At 38.1% G+C, this 18,817-nt stretch overlaps 1 protein-coding gene and 1 pseudogene across 11 annotated transcripts in view; both read right to left on the bottom strand.

Annotated features, from left to right (window-relative positions):
• STRBP (spermatid perinuclear RNA binding protein) overlaps positions 1-18,817 on the bottom strand; it is a 161,162-nt gene that overhangs the window by 106,777 nt on the left and 35,568 nt on the right. The gene's annotated exons all lie outside the window — the stretch shown is intronic.
• LOC134736255 (uncharacterized) overlaps positions 1-18,817 on the bottom strand; it is a 62,219-nt pseudogene that overhangs the window by 9,123 nt on the left and 34,279 nt on the right.

Here is an 18,817-nt window from a genome sequence, read left to right as displayed (position 1 = left end):
CTCCCTCCTCTTTGTTCTCAAAAAAAGTTTTACTTCCTCTCAGACAACTGTACCTACCTATACTATACTCACACAGATATGAATGAACAAATATGAAAATCTTATTAGCATTATGAATCTTGACATTTATGCACATGTGTTTATATGTGTGTGGGTGTATATATATGTACAAAATCCTGGCTCATTTTTTAAAACAAAATTTTACTTTAGTCTCTGGGCATATAGAGTGCTTCGCATTATAGTTTCTGGTGTCCACATTTTTGCTCCTCTTGTTAATAATCACTTGGTATGGACAGTGATTCCACTGTTCCTGGGTTAGTGGTCTTAGGCAAGCATGTAACTAAGTCAGTGGAGTTGCCTGATGCCAAAGCCCAATTTCTTTCTTTCTTTTTTTTTTTTTGTCTTAAAGAGATGGGCTCTCACTCTGTCACCCAGGTTGGAGTGCAGTGGCACAATTACAGCTCACTGCAACCTTGAACTCCTGGGCTCAAGCGATCCTCCCACCTCAGCCTCCCAAGTAGCTAAGACTACAGGCATGCACCACCATGACTGGCTAATTGTTTTACTGTAGAGACAGGTTCTTGCTATGTTGCCCAGGCTGGTTTCCAACTCCTGGGCTCAAGCGATTCTCCAGCCTCAGCCTCCCAAAGCTCTGGGATTACAGGCATCAGCCACTGTGCCCAGTCTGAAGCCCATTACTTACATAACTCACCCAATCATTACATCATTACAGCCACTCTGATTAATTCTTAAAGCTAGGGTTAGGGTAAGAACCAGAACCATGCCAATCTCATTTACTATTCAGTTAACAAATATTTATTGTATACAAATTATAAAAATTCAATAAGGCCAGGCGTGGTGGCTCATGCCTGTAATCCCAACAATTTGGGAGGCCAAATTACCTGAGGTCAGGAGTTCGAGACCAGCCTGGCCAACATGGTGAAATCCCGTCTCTACTAAAAATATAAAAATTAGCCGGGTGTGGTGATGCGTGCCTATAATCCTAGATACCAGGGAGGCGCAGGCAGGAGAATCATTTGAACCCAGAAGGCGGAGTTGCAGTGAGCCAAGATCGTGCCATTGCACTCCAGCCTGGGAGACAAGAGCGAAACTCCATCTCAAAAAAATAAAATAAATAAATTCAATAAATACAGTGTTGGTAACATTCTAAAATTCTATGAACAAGAAGGCCCTCAGCTTCTAAGTTCGATTCTGGATTCTTATATTTCCAAAGCACAAAGTTAGGTCTACTCCTAATGTCTGATAACAGTGGAAGAAAGATTTCGGACATCTCATTTCCCACTCCTCTGCTGAAAATTAGACTCAACCATGCTTACTCCGTAACCTACTCACAGAAATAAGATGTTTAACCTTTGGAATGAAATTTTTCAAAATACCATCCTTAACATCTTAAACCCTCCACCCTTATCCTGCATTCAACTTAAGACAGTGCCTTCTCCCGTAGGAAGCGTCTTCTCATCTTGACCTGTACCGCTACCCCCTTCCCAATCCTTTGCCTGGCATGGATTGAATTAAGAAGACCTCCCATATCTGCCACTGCACTAGTTTTGCCTTATGTTTTACCACTTACCAGCTCTGTAACTACATGTTCCTAGAAGGCAGATACTGTGTTTTGCTCTTGGCTGTATACTCCTAGTATATATCACAATGCCTAGATAGTAAGCTTTCAAATAGTTGTCAAGCGAATAATCCAATGAATAAATGATTGATGACTCAATTATAATTCCTGGTACTTCAGGGTGGGAATACGTGCAACTCCTCATCATTCTTTATAGTTGGAGCACAGCTAGGCTCATAATTTACAACAGACAGTCTTGCCATAGAGATGTCTATCATGCTCCATGCAAATATATGTCGTGACCACAGCTGCTGTGCTTACTACCCTTTAGTCACTGAGAAGCAAATCCAAGCTTATCAGAGTGTACTTGAACTGAGGTCCTGACCACGATTCATTCTAAAGATGGTTTATTCTCAGAAAAAGGGAACTACCCATATAAATAGCAAACACTGCTACGATATCATGTACAATTACATGTCCCATCTTGTAAAACTGATTACCTTGGCAAGTGAGCCTTCATTTTTTTATCTCCCATGTTCCATAGAGTGTACAGGACACTTCACATTAATTACCTCAGTTAATATTTACATCAACTCTACAAGGTAAATGTGATACGACCAGTCTCCATTTTAAGGTTTACAAACTGAAACTCAGTTAAGTCACTTGTCCAAAGGTACACAAGGGAAAGTCTACAATTTAAATCCAAGTCTGTTAGGCGCCAAAACCTATGTTTCTCTACAATTTTAAGTGCCCTCAAGTAAAAGATACCTGCCTTATCTACTTCTCAGGATGCTATGAATCAACTAAAAATTGAGCTCCGGTGTCAGGAAGAAATAATCACCCAATAACTTAAAGTCAGGCTTCCCATTTAGTATTACATATAAATACAAACTCAACCCAAAAGATAAAAGGAACCTCAAGAATCAAAGCTGCCATAATGAATGAGTTACTGATACTATCTTGTAAAAATTTAAGTCACTGTTAGAACTTGGGCTTTTTCAAAACAAAGTTACTCAAAATGATAGAGTAGAAGGATAATTTGACCATCTGTTAACAGGGTGGTTAAAGGTTAGGAAAACAAGACCAGAAAGAAAAAGAAAGCATCTTATTCCAAGAATAACAAGCCATATGCAAAGATACTCCCTTGCCAATTTATAAGAAACACAAAGAATGTGAAAAAGAAATGGGAAAAATAATGAGACAGTATTTAAAGAATGTCTTTTCTAAGTTGTCAATTAAAACAAGGTACAAATCATTGGCAATTAGACCACAGACGATCTGAAATACAACCTAAGAACAGCACCATGTGTTTACTTCCTCCGAAATTAAAAGCATGCCCACTTAAAGGCATATTCTCTCATGAAATCATTCTAATCAATGCAAACAGTCACCAGATAAAGTTAAACCTCCCTTAAAACTATAATTAGCTACTAGTTAGGTTATTTTCAATAAAGGCATTTTATATAAAGCTGAACTATTTTAAACTTAAACATATAAGTGGTGTCCATTCTTATTTCTCACTGTCCTTTACTGACAATATTTGAAGATGCTGGCATTCAGTATTGCAAATCCACACTGGCTTCTCTGCCACATACGTTCGCTTTTCAACTTCTTAAAGATTAATGAGCCTTCACTTAAATGCATTTCTAGCTTGTCAGTCCAGATGCTTCAATGTCTTTATACAATTTCTCTTCAAATAAAATTTTAACAGACAAGGCAGTTTTTTATTCTTTATATTTACGGTGGAAGCTTAGTTAGCATCCTCACACTACAAACAATTCCTAAAGAAATCAAATTAAACAATGCCCATAGATGTTTCTAAATTCAGCACCCAGCACAATTCCTACGTCTTTCCTATGGCATCTTCACAGCTTCTGTCTATGATATACTGTCTTATCACAGATTTAACTAATATTACCTCCTTCTCTCTCTTCTTACTACCCATTATTAGCATAGAATGTTTTCTTCACTGTTCTTCACCATTATTTTTATAACTATAATGAGTTAGCTGAGGAGTGGACTGGGAATGATATGTAACATATAATCAAAAACAATGCAATGAGGAAATAACCTAAATGAATTATATAGCTTATTTACATATTAAATATGACTTTTAAAGGACATAAATTTCCCACATAAGGTGCAGGGGTGGGAAAATATAATTTGGTTAATTATCCTATATATATTCCATTAGTGACTGGGATTACGATTAACCATGTGCCAGGCATCAGGGTGAATACTAACATACATAATCTAATTTAATAACACTAACAATAATAATAAAATGACACCTCACATTTACATAGTGCTTACTGTTCTAAGTACATTGCATATATCATTTCATTTATCCTTACAACAACCCTATAAAATAAGTACTATTATTTCCAATTCACAGATGAGGAAATAGAGGCCTGAAAAATTTAACTAACCCACAATATAAATGAGGAAGTGACAAAGTCATAATTGAGATTCAGGTTGGAAGATAAAATCAAGCCAAGCTCTTGCCCTGTAAATAATCACTGTATCACCCCTGCCCCTAAACCATTCTACAAGGGCTCCCTATGCCCTAAAAGACAGAGAACAGGAGTTTACAATCTCCATAATGATACATCACCTCACATACAACCTTATCTTCAACAATATTTATAAACTTCAGCTAGAGCCAAATCAACCTTGCTGCCATTCCCCAAATCCATCATTCAGTCCCCATGCCTTTATTCACGTAACCTCCCCCGACCCAAAGAGTCTCTATGATTTCAACCCCCCACAAACTCTGCCTGGGGTTCAGACCAGGTACCACCTCCTTCACAGGATATTCTCTGACATATCCAGCCAATTGTAAAATTCTCTTTGCATTAAACTCTTTTAGTAATTACCACAGGCTATCACCATTTTAGCTATTAATCACATACTGCCTCATATTACAAATTGAATGTTTTCAACATGCTTTTCTTCAAACTATAAATTGAAGGCCAGAATTATGTCCCAAAATCCAGTATCCACCTCAGTTCATAGCAAAGTTATACATATAAGAGAAGCTCAATAAATACTGTTAAATTGATGAACGTATACTTTTATTTAGTGAGACACAGTAAGGCAAAGTGGGAAAAGTATAGGCTTTGATGTCTCACAGACTTGGATTTAAATCCACCATTTTCTAGCTGTGTGAAATGGACAAGTTATCCAGAGTTTTTATTCTCATCTGTACTAACAAAAATAAAACCTGCATTTCACAGAGTTGCCACAAAATTTAAATGAGAGAAAAAAGACAATTACCTTCAAAGGAAGGACACACTGCCAGCTCTCAATATTAACAATGGATCCAGAAAACAGAGGAATGGGAGCTTCCCTGTGCTTAAAGAAAATAACTGCCAATACGCAATTCTGTATCTAGTAAATATATGGCCTTCAGGAATAAATGCAAACAAATGAACTTTCTGATAAACAAAAAGAGTACGTCACAGGTAAACCTGTATTAAAAGAAATTCTAAAGGGTACTCTTCAGGCAGAAAGAAAATTATTACAGATAAAAAATTAGAGATTCAGATGGAAAAAGAGCAAATAAAGTGGTAAGCATATGGGTAAATCTAAGTGAATATGAACAGTTATAACATTATTTTTAAAATGACAAATATTATTTAATACAGTGATGCATCTCTTAACAAAAGTGATACAACCTGAGAAATGTGTCACTAGGCAATTTCATTGTGTGACATCATAAAGTGTACTTACACAAACCTAGATGTTATAGTCTTCTATACACCTAAGTTATTATAGCCTATTGCTTCTAGGCTACAAACCTGTAGCAAGTTATTCTATCGAACACTGTTGTAGGCAACTGTAACACAATCTAAGTGTATCCACACACAGAAAAAGTACAGTAAAAATATGATATTATAATCTCATGGGACCACTGTACATTGTACAAGCAGTCTCTCATTGAAACTTCATTGTGCAGTGAATGACTAAACTTGCGGGCTTAAATGTACACAATCATGTACACAACTAAAATGGCATGTAAGTTGAGAAAAGGGTAAAGGAAGTTAAAGTATTCTAAGATGCAGACATTGTCAGTACTACCAGTTACCAATTAACAATAGACTCCAACAAGTCAACAATGTATCATTGTATTTTCTAAGAAAACCACTAACAGGACTGTATAACTAACTTCCAAATAACTGAGGAGAAAACATGATTTATTTTTTAAAATATCCCAGTACAATGCCACTTTCTTTCAAAGTAGGAAGAAGTAACTTTTCAAAAATGAAGAAAAGACTTAGCAGGGTTAAGTGACTTCCAAGTTGTAGAGCTAGTATGCAGGATTGGAATTTGAAATCAGGTCTGTCTAGCTCCAAAATTTATATTATTTCCACGACATCATGTTAATTCTTGGTGGAAAAAGCAAAATGACCAACTGACAATAAAATAGAGATGTTTGTTTTTTGTTTATAGAGATTTTTTTTTTAAGGTAGTGGAAAGAATAATTAGAGAAAGAAAACAACAAAGAATTTTTAAAAAGAGAAAAAGAGGAGCTAAGCTGGGTGACGCGTTGGGTCTCTCGGGCCTGCCTGTGTTTCAGGTCATAATCTCCTTCATCTTGGCTGTGGCTGTGACCCACAACATGCTCCTACTAAGGGGTGCCCCTTTCCTACCATGACTCCGGAGAGCCCTTCCTCCCGAAGACCCTCTCTGTCCTTTTGCCATCCCTCCCACATCCTGCCACTCACATCCTCCACGGGTGGTGGCAAAAGACAGAATAGGCATGCTCTTCACGCTGTCTCAGTAACCAGCTGATGTGTCCTCAGACAAGTCTTCCCGGGTTGCACTTTCCCCATTTGTAAAAACGAGGGGTTGGATTAGAAGATCTCTTAAGACCCTTCAGAGTCATATTTTATTATCAATTAACTTTTAAAAATCCACATTTTGAAAACAGGAAAATTAAAAGACTATTACAATTAACACTTGTGTACTCTTCATTTAGGTTCATCAATAGTTAATGTTTTGCTACATTTGCTGTATCTCTGTGTTTTGTGAAACCATTTGAAAGTAAGTTGCAGACATCTTGACTTCACCCCTAAACTTCAGTGTCTTTTTTAAGAATCCGGGCCAAATGTTTTATACAATGCTCCACATTCTGATTTCTCTGATTGTTTCTTCATTTCTGGCAATGATTTAAACAAAGGTGATGTTGCATAGTCCTTACTGCATCAAGTCAGAGGGTACTTGATGCCAGCTCCTTGAACTTAAGTTTTAGTCACTTCATTAAGGTGGTGAATGACAGATCTCTATATTGTAAAATTATTTTCCCTTTATTAAGTAGAAAGTAATCTGTACAGTGATACTTTGAGACTGTGTAAATATTTTCTTCTCCCAACAGTCTTTCACCTAATAGTTATGGCATCCAGTGATCGTCCTTACCTGAACCAGATTATTATGTGGGGTATACAAAAAGGTGATTTGCTAATTATAAAATTCCTTTTACATTTATCACCTGGCAATCTTCTGCAAAGAAGATTTTGCCTTTCTCTCTTTCTCTTCACCTCCTTTTCTACCCCTCTCCTCCCTTTCCTTCTCTTTCTCACTATGAAATCACGGCAGTGTTTGTTTTTTTTTTTTTCTCCACTCAATGTCTATTACCATTTTGTAATGTTCAAGTTGTCTCAAATTTGGCCTGTGGTAGCCTTTACAAGTGAGTTCCTGTGTTCTTCAGACATGTGCCCCGAGTCTTTCACAGCTCCCTTGCTTTTTGACACAAGATGTTCCAGACTTAGATAGCACTCTTCTGGTCCCACACCTGGAATTGGCCACTTCTCCAAGGTTCCTCTTAGTGGCAAATGGCATTAAAAAAACAATATATGGGCACTAGATAGGCTCATCTCTGCTGGTTGTCATTGCTTCTAGGACCTTTCAGTCAATAAAGCAAATAAATATTTTTAAAACCATGAGTTCAACAAATTACTAAAATCAGAAATAAAAGAGGAGCCATCTATACTAAACTGTTGGGAATTAAAAAGATAATCAAGGAGTACTATGAACAATTCTATGGCCACTGTTTGATAACCTCAGTAAAATGTATCAATTCCTTGGAAAGGCATAATCTTCTGAAGGTCACACTAGAAACATAGATCGTCAGAATAAGCCTATGCCTGTTAAAGAAGTTGAATGAACATTAAGAATATTCCAAAAGGAGAAGGCACCAAACCCAGATGGTCTCCCTTATGAAATCTACCAAATTTTAGGAATCACAACCTACTTTTACAATATGATCCAAAAATTGTGCTTAAGTATTTACCCAATTGAGATAAAAAGTTATGTCCACACAAAACCTGCACAGGAACGTTTATGGCAGCTTTATTTATAATCACCAGAACTGGGAGCAAAAAAGATGTCTTTCGAGGTGAATACCAAAAAAAAAAAAAAAAAATGCAAATGACAGCAATATTATTCAGTGATTTAATGGAGTTCACCATCAAAGCATAAAAAAGACATGAAGGAAGCTTAGATAGATAGATAGATAGATAGATAGATAGATAGATAGATAGATAGATGAAATAAGCTCACCTAAAAAAAGCTATGTAATATATTATTCCAACTATATGACATTCCGGAAACGGCAAAACTAAAGACAATAAATATATCAATAGTTGCCAAGATTTCTGAAGAAAGAGGACAGAGGTTAATAAGTGGAAATAGGGGATTTTTAGAGAATGAAAGTATTCTTTATGAGACCATAATGGTAACCATAACACTATAAATATTTCAAAATTCACAGAACTGTATAGCAGAATGAACATTATGCAAATTATACTTTAAATAATAACGTATCAATATTTGCTCATTAATTTTAGCAAATGTGCCAACAGTAATGTAAGATGTTAATAATAGGTGGAATTATGAGGTGGGAGTGAGGGGATAGAATGATATGAAAACTTTTTGTATTACATGCTCAATTTTTATGTCAATCTAAAACTCTCTAGTTAAAGAAATACATTAGTTTTTAAAATAATAATATAGTACCACTGTTTCAGGGAGATCTCTTTATGCTAATGTTCAACAATCAGGTAATATCTAGACATTAGCTCAAAACATTATTATTAAATGTGAAGCAAAATTGGAAAAAAGAAACACAAAAGCTGAGTTCATATGGATAATTCCAATTCAATATTACAATTTTTTTTTATTTACCTCTTGGATTTTCTTCCTCTTCCACTAAAAATCTTGATTCTTAGTATTTATTTATATTCATATATGTGCTTTATAATTAACAGAAATTACAGGGAACAGTTCAACATTTCTTTGTGGGATAAGCTCTCAGAGGCAAGAAGCCACTTTATTAATGGTTTATTTTTTACTTCTGACACAGGCAGAACCAAAGGTGCTAGAGCAGAGCAGAACCAAAGGTGCTAGAGTAGAACAACAACAAAGTAGAAGCAAAGAAGAGTACGCAAGGTGCTCCAGAGATGCTATAGTTAGAAAAATTCCACATGGATTTACACTGGCAGAATTACACTTCACAACATGTTTCAAAATTCTGAGTTCCACAAAATTCAAATGCCACAAAACAAAATACACAGTGAATAAAAAAATCTACTCATATTTATATATTAGTTCTAATCTTTACAAGGTGGAGCCCCATTTTATGAAGAAACTAAAAACTAAGAGATTAAGCTAACCAAATTCACACCCACTCATGCCTTGTCTAATCTGGTCTCCAATCACGGGCCCAAATCTTTTTTGTAACTATTTCCTAACAGCTGGACACACCTGTAACAAAAACACAATTCTTCACTCAAAACAAAACAGCTTTCATTAACCGTCTCGCAGTTCAGGAACTAAACAGGGCTACCTATTACCTACTGAATCAGATTCCACCTGACTTAATTCAACCCTATCACCCATTGTTCCCATCACTTCTAATTCCAGTCAGACCAGTGAGTTCTCTGTTCTAAAAAATGCCAAGATAATTCCCATCCACAGACATACTCTCGATTCATCTTTTCACACAACTTTCACTAAGCATTTACTATGTGTTCTAGGCCTGTACTTGGTACTAAGAGGAAAAAGATAAAACAAGAAATCCCACCTCAAAGAGTTAATAACATTATAGGAAAGAGATACTTGTAACTGATTAGGTAGACTCAAACAAGTACTATACTGGGGTACAAAGTCCTATTGAAAACAGAGTAAGATGTCAAAAAGAAGTGACCAACTGGAACTTACATGTACTCCTGGTAGTAGTGGAAAGTGAAAAAAGATACTTAAGAAAACTTTTCAGCAGTCTCTCCTAAAGCTGAACATACACAGAACCCATGACCCATTAGTTTCACTCCATGTTACATACTTACAGAAACATATATATTTAAACCAGAGGACGTGCACATATGTTCACAGCAGTACTTACTTGTATTAGTCAAAAACTGGAAATAGCCTATGTGTCCATCGATAGTACAATGGATAGTGTTATACTCACATAATGAAACAATATGAAATCAACAAAAAATGAAATCCACAAATATTGAAAGAAATGCTGAAAGAAACAAACCATACACACACAAGTTTGATTACATAAAGTTTGAAAACAGGCAAAACTAGTCAAAACCAGTGATTCAGTGGTGGAGTGGGGAGTGCGCAGTGATGAAGATGAGGACACGGGAGAAGTTTCTGGGTGCTAGCAATGTTCTATTTCTTCTGGGTACTGGTTATAAGGATGAATTCACTTCATGAAAATTCATCAAGCTATACACACTTATGATTTATGTAGTTTGTTTTACACTTTAATGAAAATTTTACTTACAAAAGACAGATAGGAAAAAGGAAAACAGAAAAGTAAACTAGCATTTATATTCTAGTAAGTTCCTAGACACCATGGAAATTACTCTATCTAATCACAGCCACCTCTGGAGGTTGTGGTATACACGTGTTATTTCCTTTTTCAGCCCCACATCTGAATCCTCTTTCCTGTTTGGGGAATCCCCCACCTTATGAGGCAGAGCCTACCTCCAGATGGTGATTCAAAAGCAAATGACTCAAAGAAGCTCGGTCCTCAGAAAATCTATTCTGGCAAGTGAAAGCAGCAAGCACAGAAGCTTCATCCAGTTTCCAGAGACAGTAATTCTACCAACAGTGTCTAGCACCCCCTGATGGTACTGGCGATTCAACCTCGTCTGTGACTAGAATCTTGTTCCTGGATGCTAACTTCTCAGCCTATTTCTCCAGCCCTCCATGAGATTCTGTGAGCCACCTAACACCCTATTCATAAGTTCCTTTCCCAGACTCAATTTCTGTTGCTCGCCACTAAAAGTCTTGACTATTACCCCATTTGATGAATGTGAAAAAAAAACTAACTTTGAAAAACAGTTTGGTGGTTTTTTATAAAGTTAAATTCACTTATACAATTCAGCATTCCCACACCCAAGGTATTTGCCCAGGAGAAATGAAAATGTTTATAGCAAATTTGCTTATAATGGCCAAAAACTAGAAATAACCCCAAAATCCATCAACTGGTAAATGAATAAACTGTGGTAAATCCATACACTGGAATACTTCTGGGCAATAAAAAGAAATGAACTCCTGATACATGCAATTACACAGATGCATCTCAAAAGCACAGAGGCTAAATGAAAGAGGTTTGACTAAAAATGAGTCACACTTAAGAAATCAGATCAATGGTTTCCAGGAGCAGGAGGTGAAGGGAGGGAACCGATTACATGGCACTGAAAGGAACGTTTTGTAGTGATGGAAATATATCTTGATGGTGGTTACATGACTAAATCTGTCAAAATTCATAGAACTGTATACTCAAAAAGAATGTATTTTACTATATTCAAAGTATACGTCAATAAAAATGACTTTTTTATTATTAAAAGGGACTCAAGAATGGCCAGAAACCTTCCTCAAGGTCACATATGTACTAAGCAGATTCAAACTCAGGTTCTAATTCAGATGCCATGCTTTGAAGGTTAAAGAGATCTTGCTAAAGGCACAGAAAAGAGAAGACTGGGAAAGATAAGGGAAACTAAGTTGTCCTTTTCTCGCCAAAACCTAAGCAAAATTTTTCAAGGCCTGCCTCAGACCCCCACCTCTGCCATACAGCCATCCATTTACTTATTCCACAAATATATCTTGAAAGGTTACTATGTGCCATGCACTGTGACACTTTAGGTTACATCTGTAAACAAAACAGAAATCCCTACCCTCATGGAGCTTCAGCTTAGTGGGGTTGGGGGATGAGGGGGTGGCAGGGTGGGGAGGAAGAGCAATGTATCACTGTCTTAGTCCGTTTTATGCTATTATAACAGAATATCACAGATTGGGTAATTTATAATGAATAAAAATATATTTGGCTCATGGTTCTAGAGTCTTGGAAATCCAAGACTAAGGGGCCACATTTGGTGAGAGCTTTCTTGCTGTGTCATAACATGGCAGAAGGCATCGCATGGGCGAGAGAGAATAAGAGATCTAATTCACAGCCTCAAGTTCTTTTATAATCAGCATTAATCCATTCGTGAGAGTAAATTCCTCACGATCTAAACACCTCCTACTAGTTCTCACCTTCCCAAGTTGCTGCGGGGATTAAGTTTCCAACACATGCTTTTTGGGAGACGCATTCAAACCATGGCAATCATAAACATAAGTCAATAATGTACTCAATCAATGTTAAGTGTTATGCAACAATTTAAAAGAGCAGAATAAGAGGAATCCAGAATGTGGGAGGAGCAAGTTACATAATGAAAGGTAACTAGGGTAAGCTTACTGAATATGGTAAACTTTGAGGAGATCTGAAAATGGTAAAGAACATTTCCAACAGAAAGAACATCAAGTGCAAAGGCCCTGAGTCTAACACACACCTGTTTGAAGAACAGCAAGGAGGTGAATGCAGTAAGCCAAAGGATAACAACAGCAGATGTGGTCAGAGAGGTAACAGAGTCAGATGAAGTAGGGCCTAGTTTGGCTGTTACTGAGTGAAACAGGGAGGCAATGCAGGGTTTTGAGCAGAAAATGCATATGATCTGACATATTTATTTTTTTCCCTTTTTTTTTTTTTTTTTTGAGACAGAGTCTTACTCTGTCGCTCAGGCTGGAGTGCAGTGGCGCAATCTTGGCTCACTGCAACCTCTGCCTCCCAGGTTCAAGCTGTTCTTGAGCCTCACCCTCCCAGGTAGCTGGGATTACAGGTATGCACCCCACACCTGGCTAATTTTTGTATTTTTAGTAGAGACAGCGTTTCACCATGTTGGCCAGGCTGGTCTCAAACTCCCAACCTCAGGTCATTCACCCACCTCAGCCTCCCAAAGTGCTGGGATTACAGGCCACTGCACCCGGCCTGATCTGACGTATTTCTAAAGGATTATTCTGGCTACTGTGTTGAGCTAGACTGTTGGAAATAAAGATACAGCAGAGGATCTAATTAGGAATCCATCACAACGATCCAGGTGAGACATGATAATCAGATGAGGATAATGGCAACAGCAGAGGTGGTAAGAAGTGTTATGACACTGCAGATATTTTAAGGTGAGGTCAACGAGACTTCCTAGCAGATTGGATGTGGGATGTGAGAAAAGGAGTGCAGGTTAACTCCATCGGTTTTGGCCTAAACAACTGGAGGATGGCATTGCCTTGATCAGAGATGGGGAGACCTATGGGTGGCGCATATTTTTAAAGAAAGAAAAGGAGTTCGGTTTTAGACATGTTCCATTTAAAATGTCAAACATCCTGGTGGGCAGGCAGCTGGACACACGGCTCGGAAGCACAAAAAGAAGAGATCTAGGTTAGAGATATCAACTTGGGAGCCAGTTCAAGGACAGTACTTAAAGATGTGTAAGTCTAGATAAAGATCCCCAATGGACACTCCAATTTTTAAAGGTAAGAGAGAAAGGAGTAAATAACAAAGGAAACTGACAAGGATTGCCCAATAAAATGTGTGTGTGGGGCAGGGGGACAGGGGGAGCTACACACAACATGCAGTATCCTGGAAGCCAAAAGTGAAAAAAGTGTATTACGGAGGAATGAATAATTAATTGTGTCAAATGCTGGGCATAGGTCAAACGAAATGAGGACTGTGAACTGACTGTTGAATTTAGGCATTTTGATGTTACTAATGACCTTGTCAAGGGCACGTTCAGCTAAGAAGTTTGAGAAATAGAGGAAAAACCTGATTAAAGTTGGCTTAAGAGAGAACAAGATGAAGAAACTCGAACTCTGGTGAAAATGTAAAATGGTACAGTCATTTTTGAAAAACAATTTGGCAGTTCCTCAAAATGTTAAACACAGGGTTATAATATGACCCAGAAAGTCTACCCTACTAAGTCCGTACCCAAGATAATTGAAAAGATACATCTACACAAAAATCTGAACACAAATGTTCACGGTGGCATTTTTGTAACGGCCAAAATGTAGAACCACCTAAATGTCCATCGACTGATGAATGCACAAACAAAATGTGGCATATTCATAAATGGAATATTAGCCATAAAAAGGAATGAAACACTCATACATATTACAATATGCATGAACCTTGAAAACATTATGCTAAGGAAAAGAAGCTAGTCACAAAAGACCACATATTGTATGATTCCATTTACATGAAACATCCACAATAGGCAAATCCACATAGACAGAAAGTAGATTGGTAGCTGCCAGGAACTGGAGGAAGGGTGAAACAGGGAGTGGCCACTAAGGGGTACAGAGTTTCTTTTTCAATGATGAAAATGTTCTGGAATTAGACAGTGGTGATGGATGCACGACTCTGTAAATATACTAAAAACCACTGAATTGTACATTTAAAATAGCGAATTTTAGGGCATGTGAATTATATCTCAATAAAGAAATAGAAGAGGGATCATGTGAGGAAAGAAATTAAAAACAGTTGAATAGAGACTACTTCTAGATGTTTCACTACAAAGAAGGGCAAAGAAATGAGACAGTAGCTGGCAATCAAAATGGGATCAAGTATTTTTAACACTGGAAAAATAACATGTTTAAATGCTGATGAAATGATCCAACAGAAAACAAAATATTGACGATGCAGGAAAATCTGGAGGGGGATTCTCAGGGCAATAACCTTGAGTAGTTGATAGAGGATAATACCTGGTACACAAGTAAGAGCTTGTCTTTCATAGAAGCACATGTAGTTTATCCATGGTGAGAGGAATGACAGCAGAAGGCACAAGTACATGCTTCAATTTCCTTAGTGAAGTAAGAAGCAAGGTCATCAGTTGAATGGGAGAGAGGGTATTATGGATTTTAAAAGGAAGAGGTTGGAGTAATCAAACAACTGTCTAACAGAGTGACAGAGTGAATGGGCCAGGTACATATGATTGCCTAGGAGCATTAAGGACCCATTTGAGGTTCAAGGTTATGAATTTTAAAAAATAAATAAGATCATTCAGCATAGGGTGTATGAAGGCATGTGTTTTCCAGCTATGTTCAGATGCACAGGTACAGGTGCAGGTTAGGAGGAGAGTCAGATTTAACCAGGGTTGTAAGTTTTGCCAAGTAAGTATGATTAAAGTGTGGGACTATACAGACTATACAGAGGAGTTAGCATAATGACTATGGAATTTAAGCTGAGTGAGGAAGGGAATGTGAACATCAAGGATATAAAGGACGATGAAAAAGCAGTAGGATCAACGGATCTGAGGTCCACGGTCTGACAGATGTTCACAGAAAACAAGACCACTAGATGAATGGAGCTCAAGAAAATAGGAGGCCAATGTGTTTCAAGAATCACTCTTTACGCTCAAGCGCAAGAAATAATTCCAGTCTCCGAACAGCAACTGTATTCTTATAATTATCACATAACTTGACATTGAATTGTCACTTACACAGCCTTCCCCAACCCAAACACTGGCAAACCTAGTGCAAGTCCCATGCATTTTTGTCTATTTTATCTAGTTACTTATTCAGTAACTTACATACATTTCCTAATACATTTCTGGGAAGACAGTAAGTGCTGATAAATACTTATTGATGGATACAGATACAGGACCCTGAGGACAGACAGGTAAGCAACTGTCCTTTCCCTATCAGATACATCACAGACAGCTGCTCACCATTTACAGCTACCTGCCTTCCAGACTACATCACCCAATTCATTTACCAATCACTGTCTTTCATATTTATTTTTCAAAGACACTGTAGGTGATGAGGTAATCTACGTTTGGCTGCAAAAGCTATACACTATTAATAATTAAAACTAGGTTAAGACACGGCCATTTCAGTTAATCACAGGAAAGTTTCTGTTTTAAAACTGCTTTAACTAAATAGCTTGTGTCTTCCACATACTTTTTTTAAGAACACATGTGCATCATTATTTTAATGAAAAGCGTACATACTTTTTAAAATTTCTGGTATTAGTAGGGGGAAAGCACAGGGTACAATAATTGTACCCAAAACAAAAAGGTTAAACCTATACTGAGTTCTAAAGCAATTACAAAATCCTCTTTGCAGAACTCTGTCAGTAACAGAACGTAGGGAGTAAGTGATCTTTCTGTAACCCAGTGGTTCTTCAACTCTGTGTATTAGAAGAAAATGCACAGGGAGGTTTTTAAGCTAGATATGGTACCCTCACACCACTAGAGGTCAATTTAATTAATCTGGGGTGGGATCCAGGTTATCAGTATTTTTTTTTTTAACTCTACAGAGATTTTAATGTACAATGAGGCTTGAGAACTACAGACCTAACCTAATCCTTTCACTTGTATCAGCAGCCTATACTCCTCTATTGCACTTCCAATTTTACTGCACTTCCAACTGCCTTCCACACACCTCCATCTGGAGGGGTGCATGGACACTCCAAATGTAAAAGTCCAATCCTAAAGTCAGCATCTTCTTTCCCAAACTTATTTTCTCTTGCTCCTTTCTGGTATTTTAGATTGTGAAATATAACCTACAGATGGAAAAATGCATAAAACATATAAGCACAATTTAATAATCCTTAAACAGTACCCTTGTAGTCATCAGCCAAATCAAGAAATATAACACTGCCAGCACCACAGTCTCCCATATTTCTTATCTTGGCTAGTATACCAATTAAGCCAGTTACTCAGGTTAGGAGACCAGGGACATCATCTTAAGATTCCTCTCCTTCTCCTGACATCAAATAAATCACAAGTACTAAAGATAATTATCTCCCCTCTTCTTTTTTTACTGCCATTTTCTTAGTCTAAGCTCTCAAAAGATTTTCTGTCTCTGCCCCACTTGCCTCCAGTTCATTCCATGAAATGATCTCTTAAGGAAATAAATCTGTCACCCACCTTCCCTGACTCCCCATATCTTAACAAGATAGGGTTCTTCAAAAACTGGCCTGGATCTCCCTCTTTCTGGTCTCTAATGAACCTACCCCACTTCAAAACTTATACTGCGAATGTACCAATCTCCTTACAGTTACCTAAACACACTATGCCATTTCCTATCTTTCTCCTACTGTTATTCTGTAAGGAATATCCTTCCTTCCCACTGTTGTACTTGAATTCATCTTTCAAAACCCAACTTAGCCAGCTGGATGCAGTGACTCACACCTGTAACCACAGCACTTTGGGAGGCTGAGGCAGGTGGATTACTTGAGGTAGGGAATTCGAGACCAGCCTGGCCAACATGGTGAAACCTCGTCTCTACTAAAAATACAAAAATCAGCCAGGCTTGGTGGTACACGCTTGAAATTCCAGCTACTTGGGAGGCTGAGGCAGGAGAATCGCTTGAACCAGGAGGCGGAGGTTGCAGGGAGCCGAAATCACACCACTGCACTCCAGCCTGAGTGACAGAGTAAGACTCCATCTCAAAAAAAAAAAGAAACAAAAAAACCTTAGCCGACAATTTCTCCAGGAAGCTGACCCTGCCCCTATTCCATCTATTTCTATAGCCTGTTCTTGTCTGTACCAGTATTTATCACATTGTAGTTATAAACCATTTTCAGTGTCAGCCCAGGCTACAACAGCCCCATACTTGTTCTGGGAATTGTCTCTTCTATCCCTCCTACTTCATTCCATCCACAAAAGTGGGCTTCCAACAGCTCAGCCCTCAAGCAAGCTGAATCAGGGTGGGGCCAGATTCTACCTCCCAGGAATTTGGAAATGAAATTAACAGAGAAAACTGGTATGTCTGTGTGGCTGAGAATTGTTAGATGTAAAATAAAAGCTCTAGGGACAGCCATGTTCTACCATTTGTACTAAAAAGAGAAAAAAGTAGATCTTCGAAGAAAAAGAATGAAATGGGCAGAGTTAGGAAAAAATAGTCCTGTGAGCCTTCTGGTTCTTGGTTCCAGCCCTTCCCAAAGCCCCACTGAATTCCTGCCCTCAGGTTCTGTAAGGAAGTCCTATTATCTGTAGAAGACAGCTGATTCTTATTTGCAACTAAACGCTCCAAATAAAACACTACTTTTTTTTTTTTTTTTTTTTTTGAGACGGAGTCTCGCTCTGTCGCCCAGGCTGGAGTGCAGTGGCGCGATTTCGGCTCACTAAAAGCTCCGCCTCCCGGGTTCACGCCATTCTCCTGCCTCAGCCTCCCGAGGAGCTGGGACTACAGGCTCCCGCCACCACGCCCAGCTAATTTTTTTTTTTTTTTTTTTTGTATTTTTAGTAGAGACGGGGTTTCACTGTACCGGCCAGGATGGTCTCCATCTCCTGACCTCGTGATCCGCCCGCCTTGGCCTCTCAAAGTGCTGGGATTACAGGCGTGAGCCACCGCGCCCGGCCTAAAACACTACTTTTTCAGACATCTCTTCTATTTATCCCACTAGCACCACGAAGGCAGAAACTGTGTCTTATTCATCTCTCTATCTGCAAGACTAGCAAAGACCCTGAAAAATGCCAGGTGCTCAATTAATGACTGTTATCCATAGCACACTAACAGTTATGCATTTTTATGTATGTAAATTTTTTCCTCCTTTTTAAAGACGGGGTCTTGCTTTGTCATCCATGCTGGGACTGCAGAGGCGTGAACATAGCTCGCAGCAGCCTAGTACTCCTGGGCTCAAGTGATCCTCTCACATCAGCTTCCCAAGTAGCTGGACTACAGGTGCATACCACCACATCTGGCTAATTTCTTTATTTTTTTAGAGATGGGGGGGTCTCACTATGTTGCCCAGGCTAGTCTCAAAACCCTGGCTTCAAGCAATCCTCCCGCATCAGCTTCCCAAGAGTCATTAGGGTTACAGGCCTGAGCCCCTATGCCAGGCTTATGTATATAAATTTATGTATATAAATTTGAACTTTAAGAAGCGTTAACAAGTATTGAACTTCA

This window comes from Symphalangus syndactylus, chromosome 3 (genome assembly GCF_028878055.3).
Source record: "Symphalangus syndactylus isolate Jambi chromosome 3, NHGRI_mSymSyn1-v2.1_pri, whole genome shotgun sequence".
NCBI lineage: Eukaryota > Metazoa > Chordata > Mammalia > Primates > Hylobatidae > Symphalangus > Symphalangus syndactylus.
Note: the sequence above shows the minus strand (reverse complement) of the source record. Positions and strands in the feature narration are given on the sequence as shown.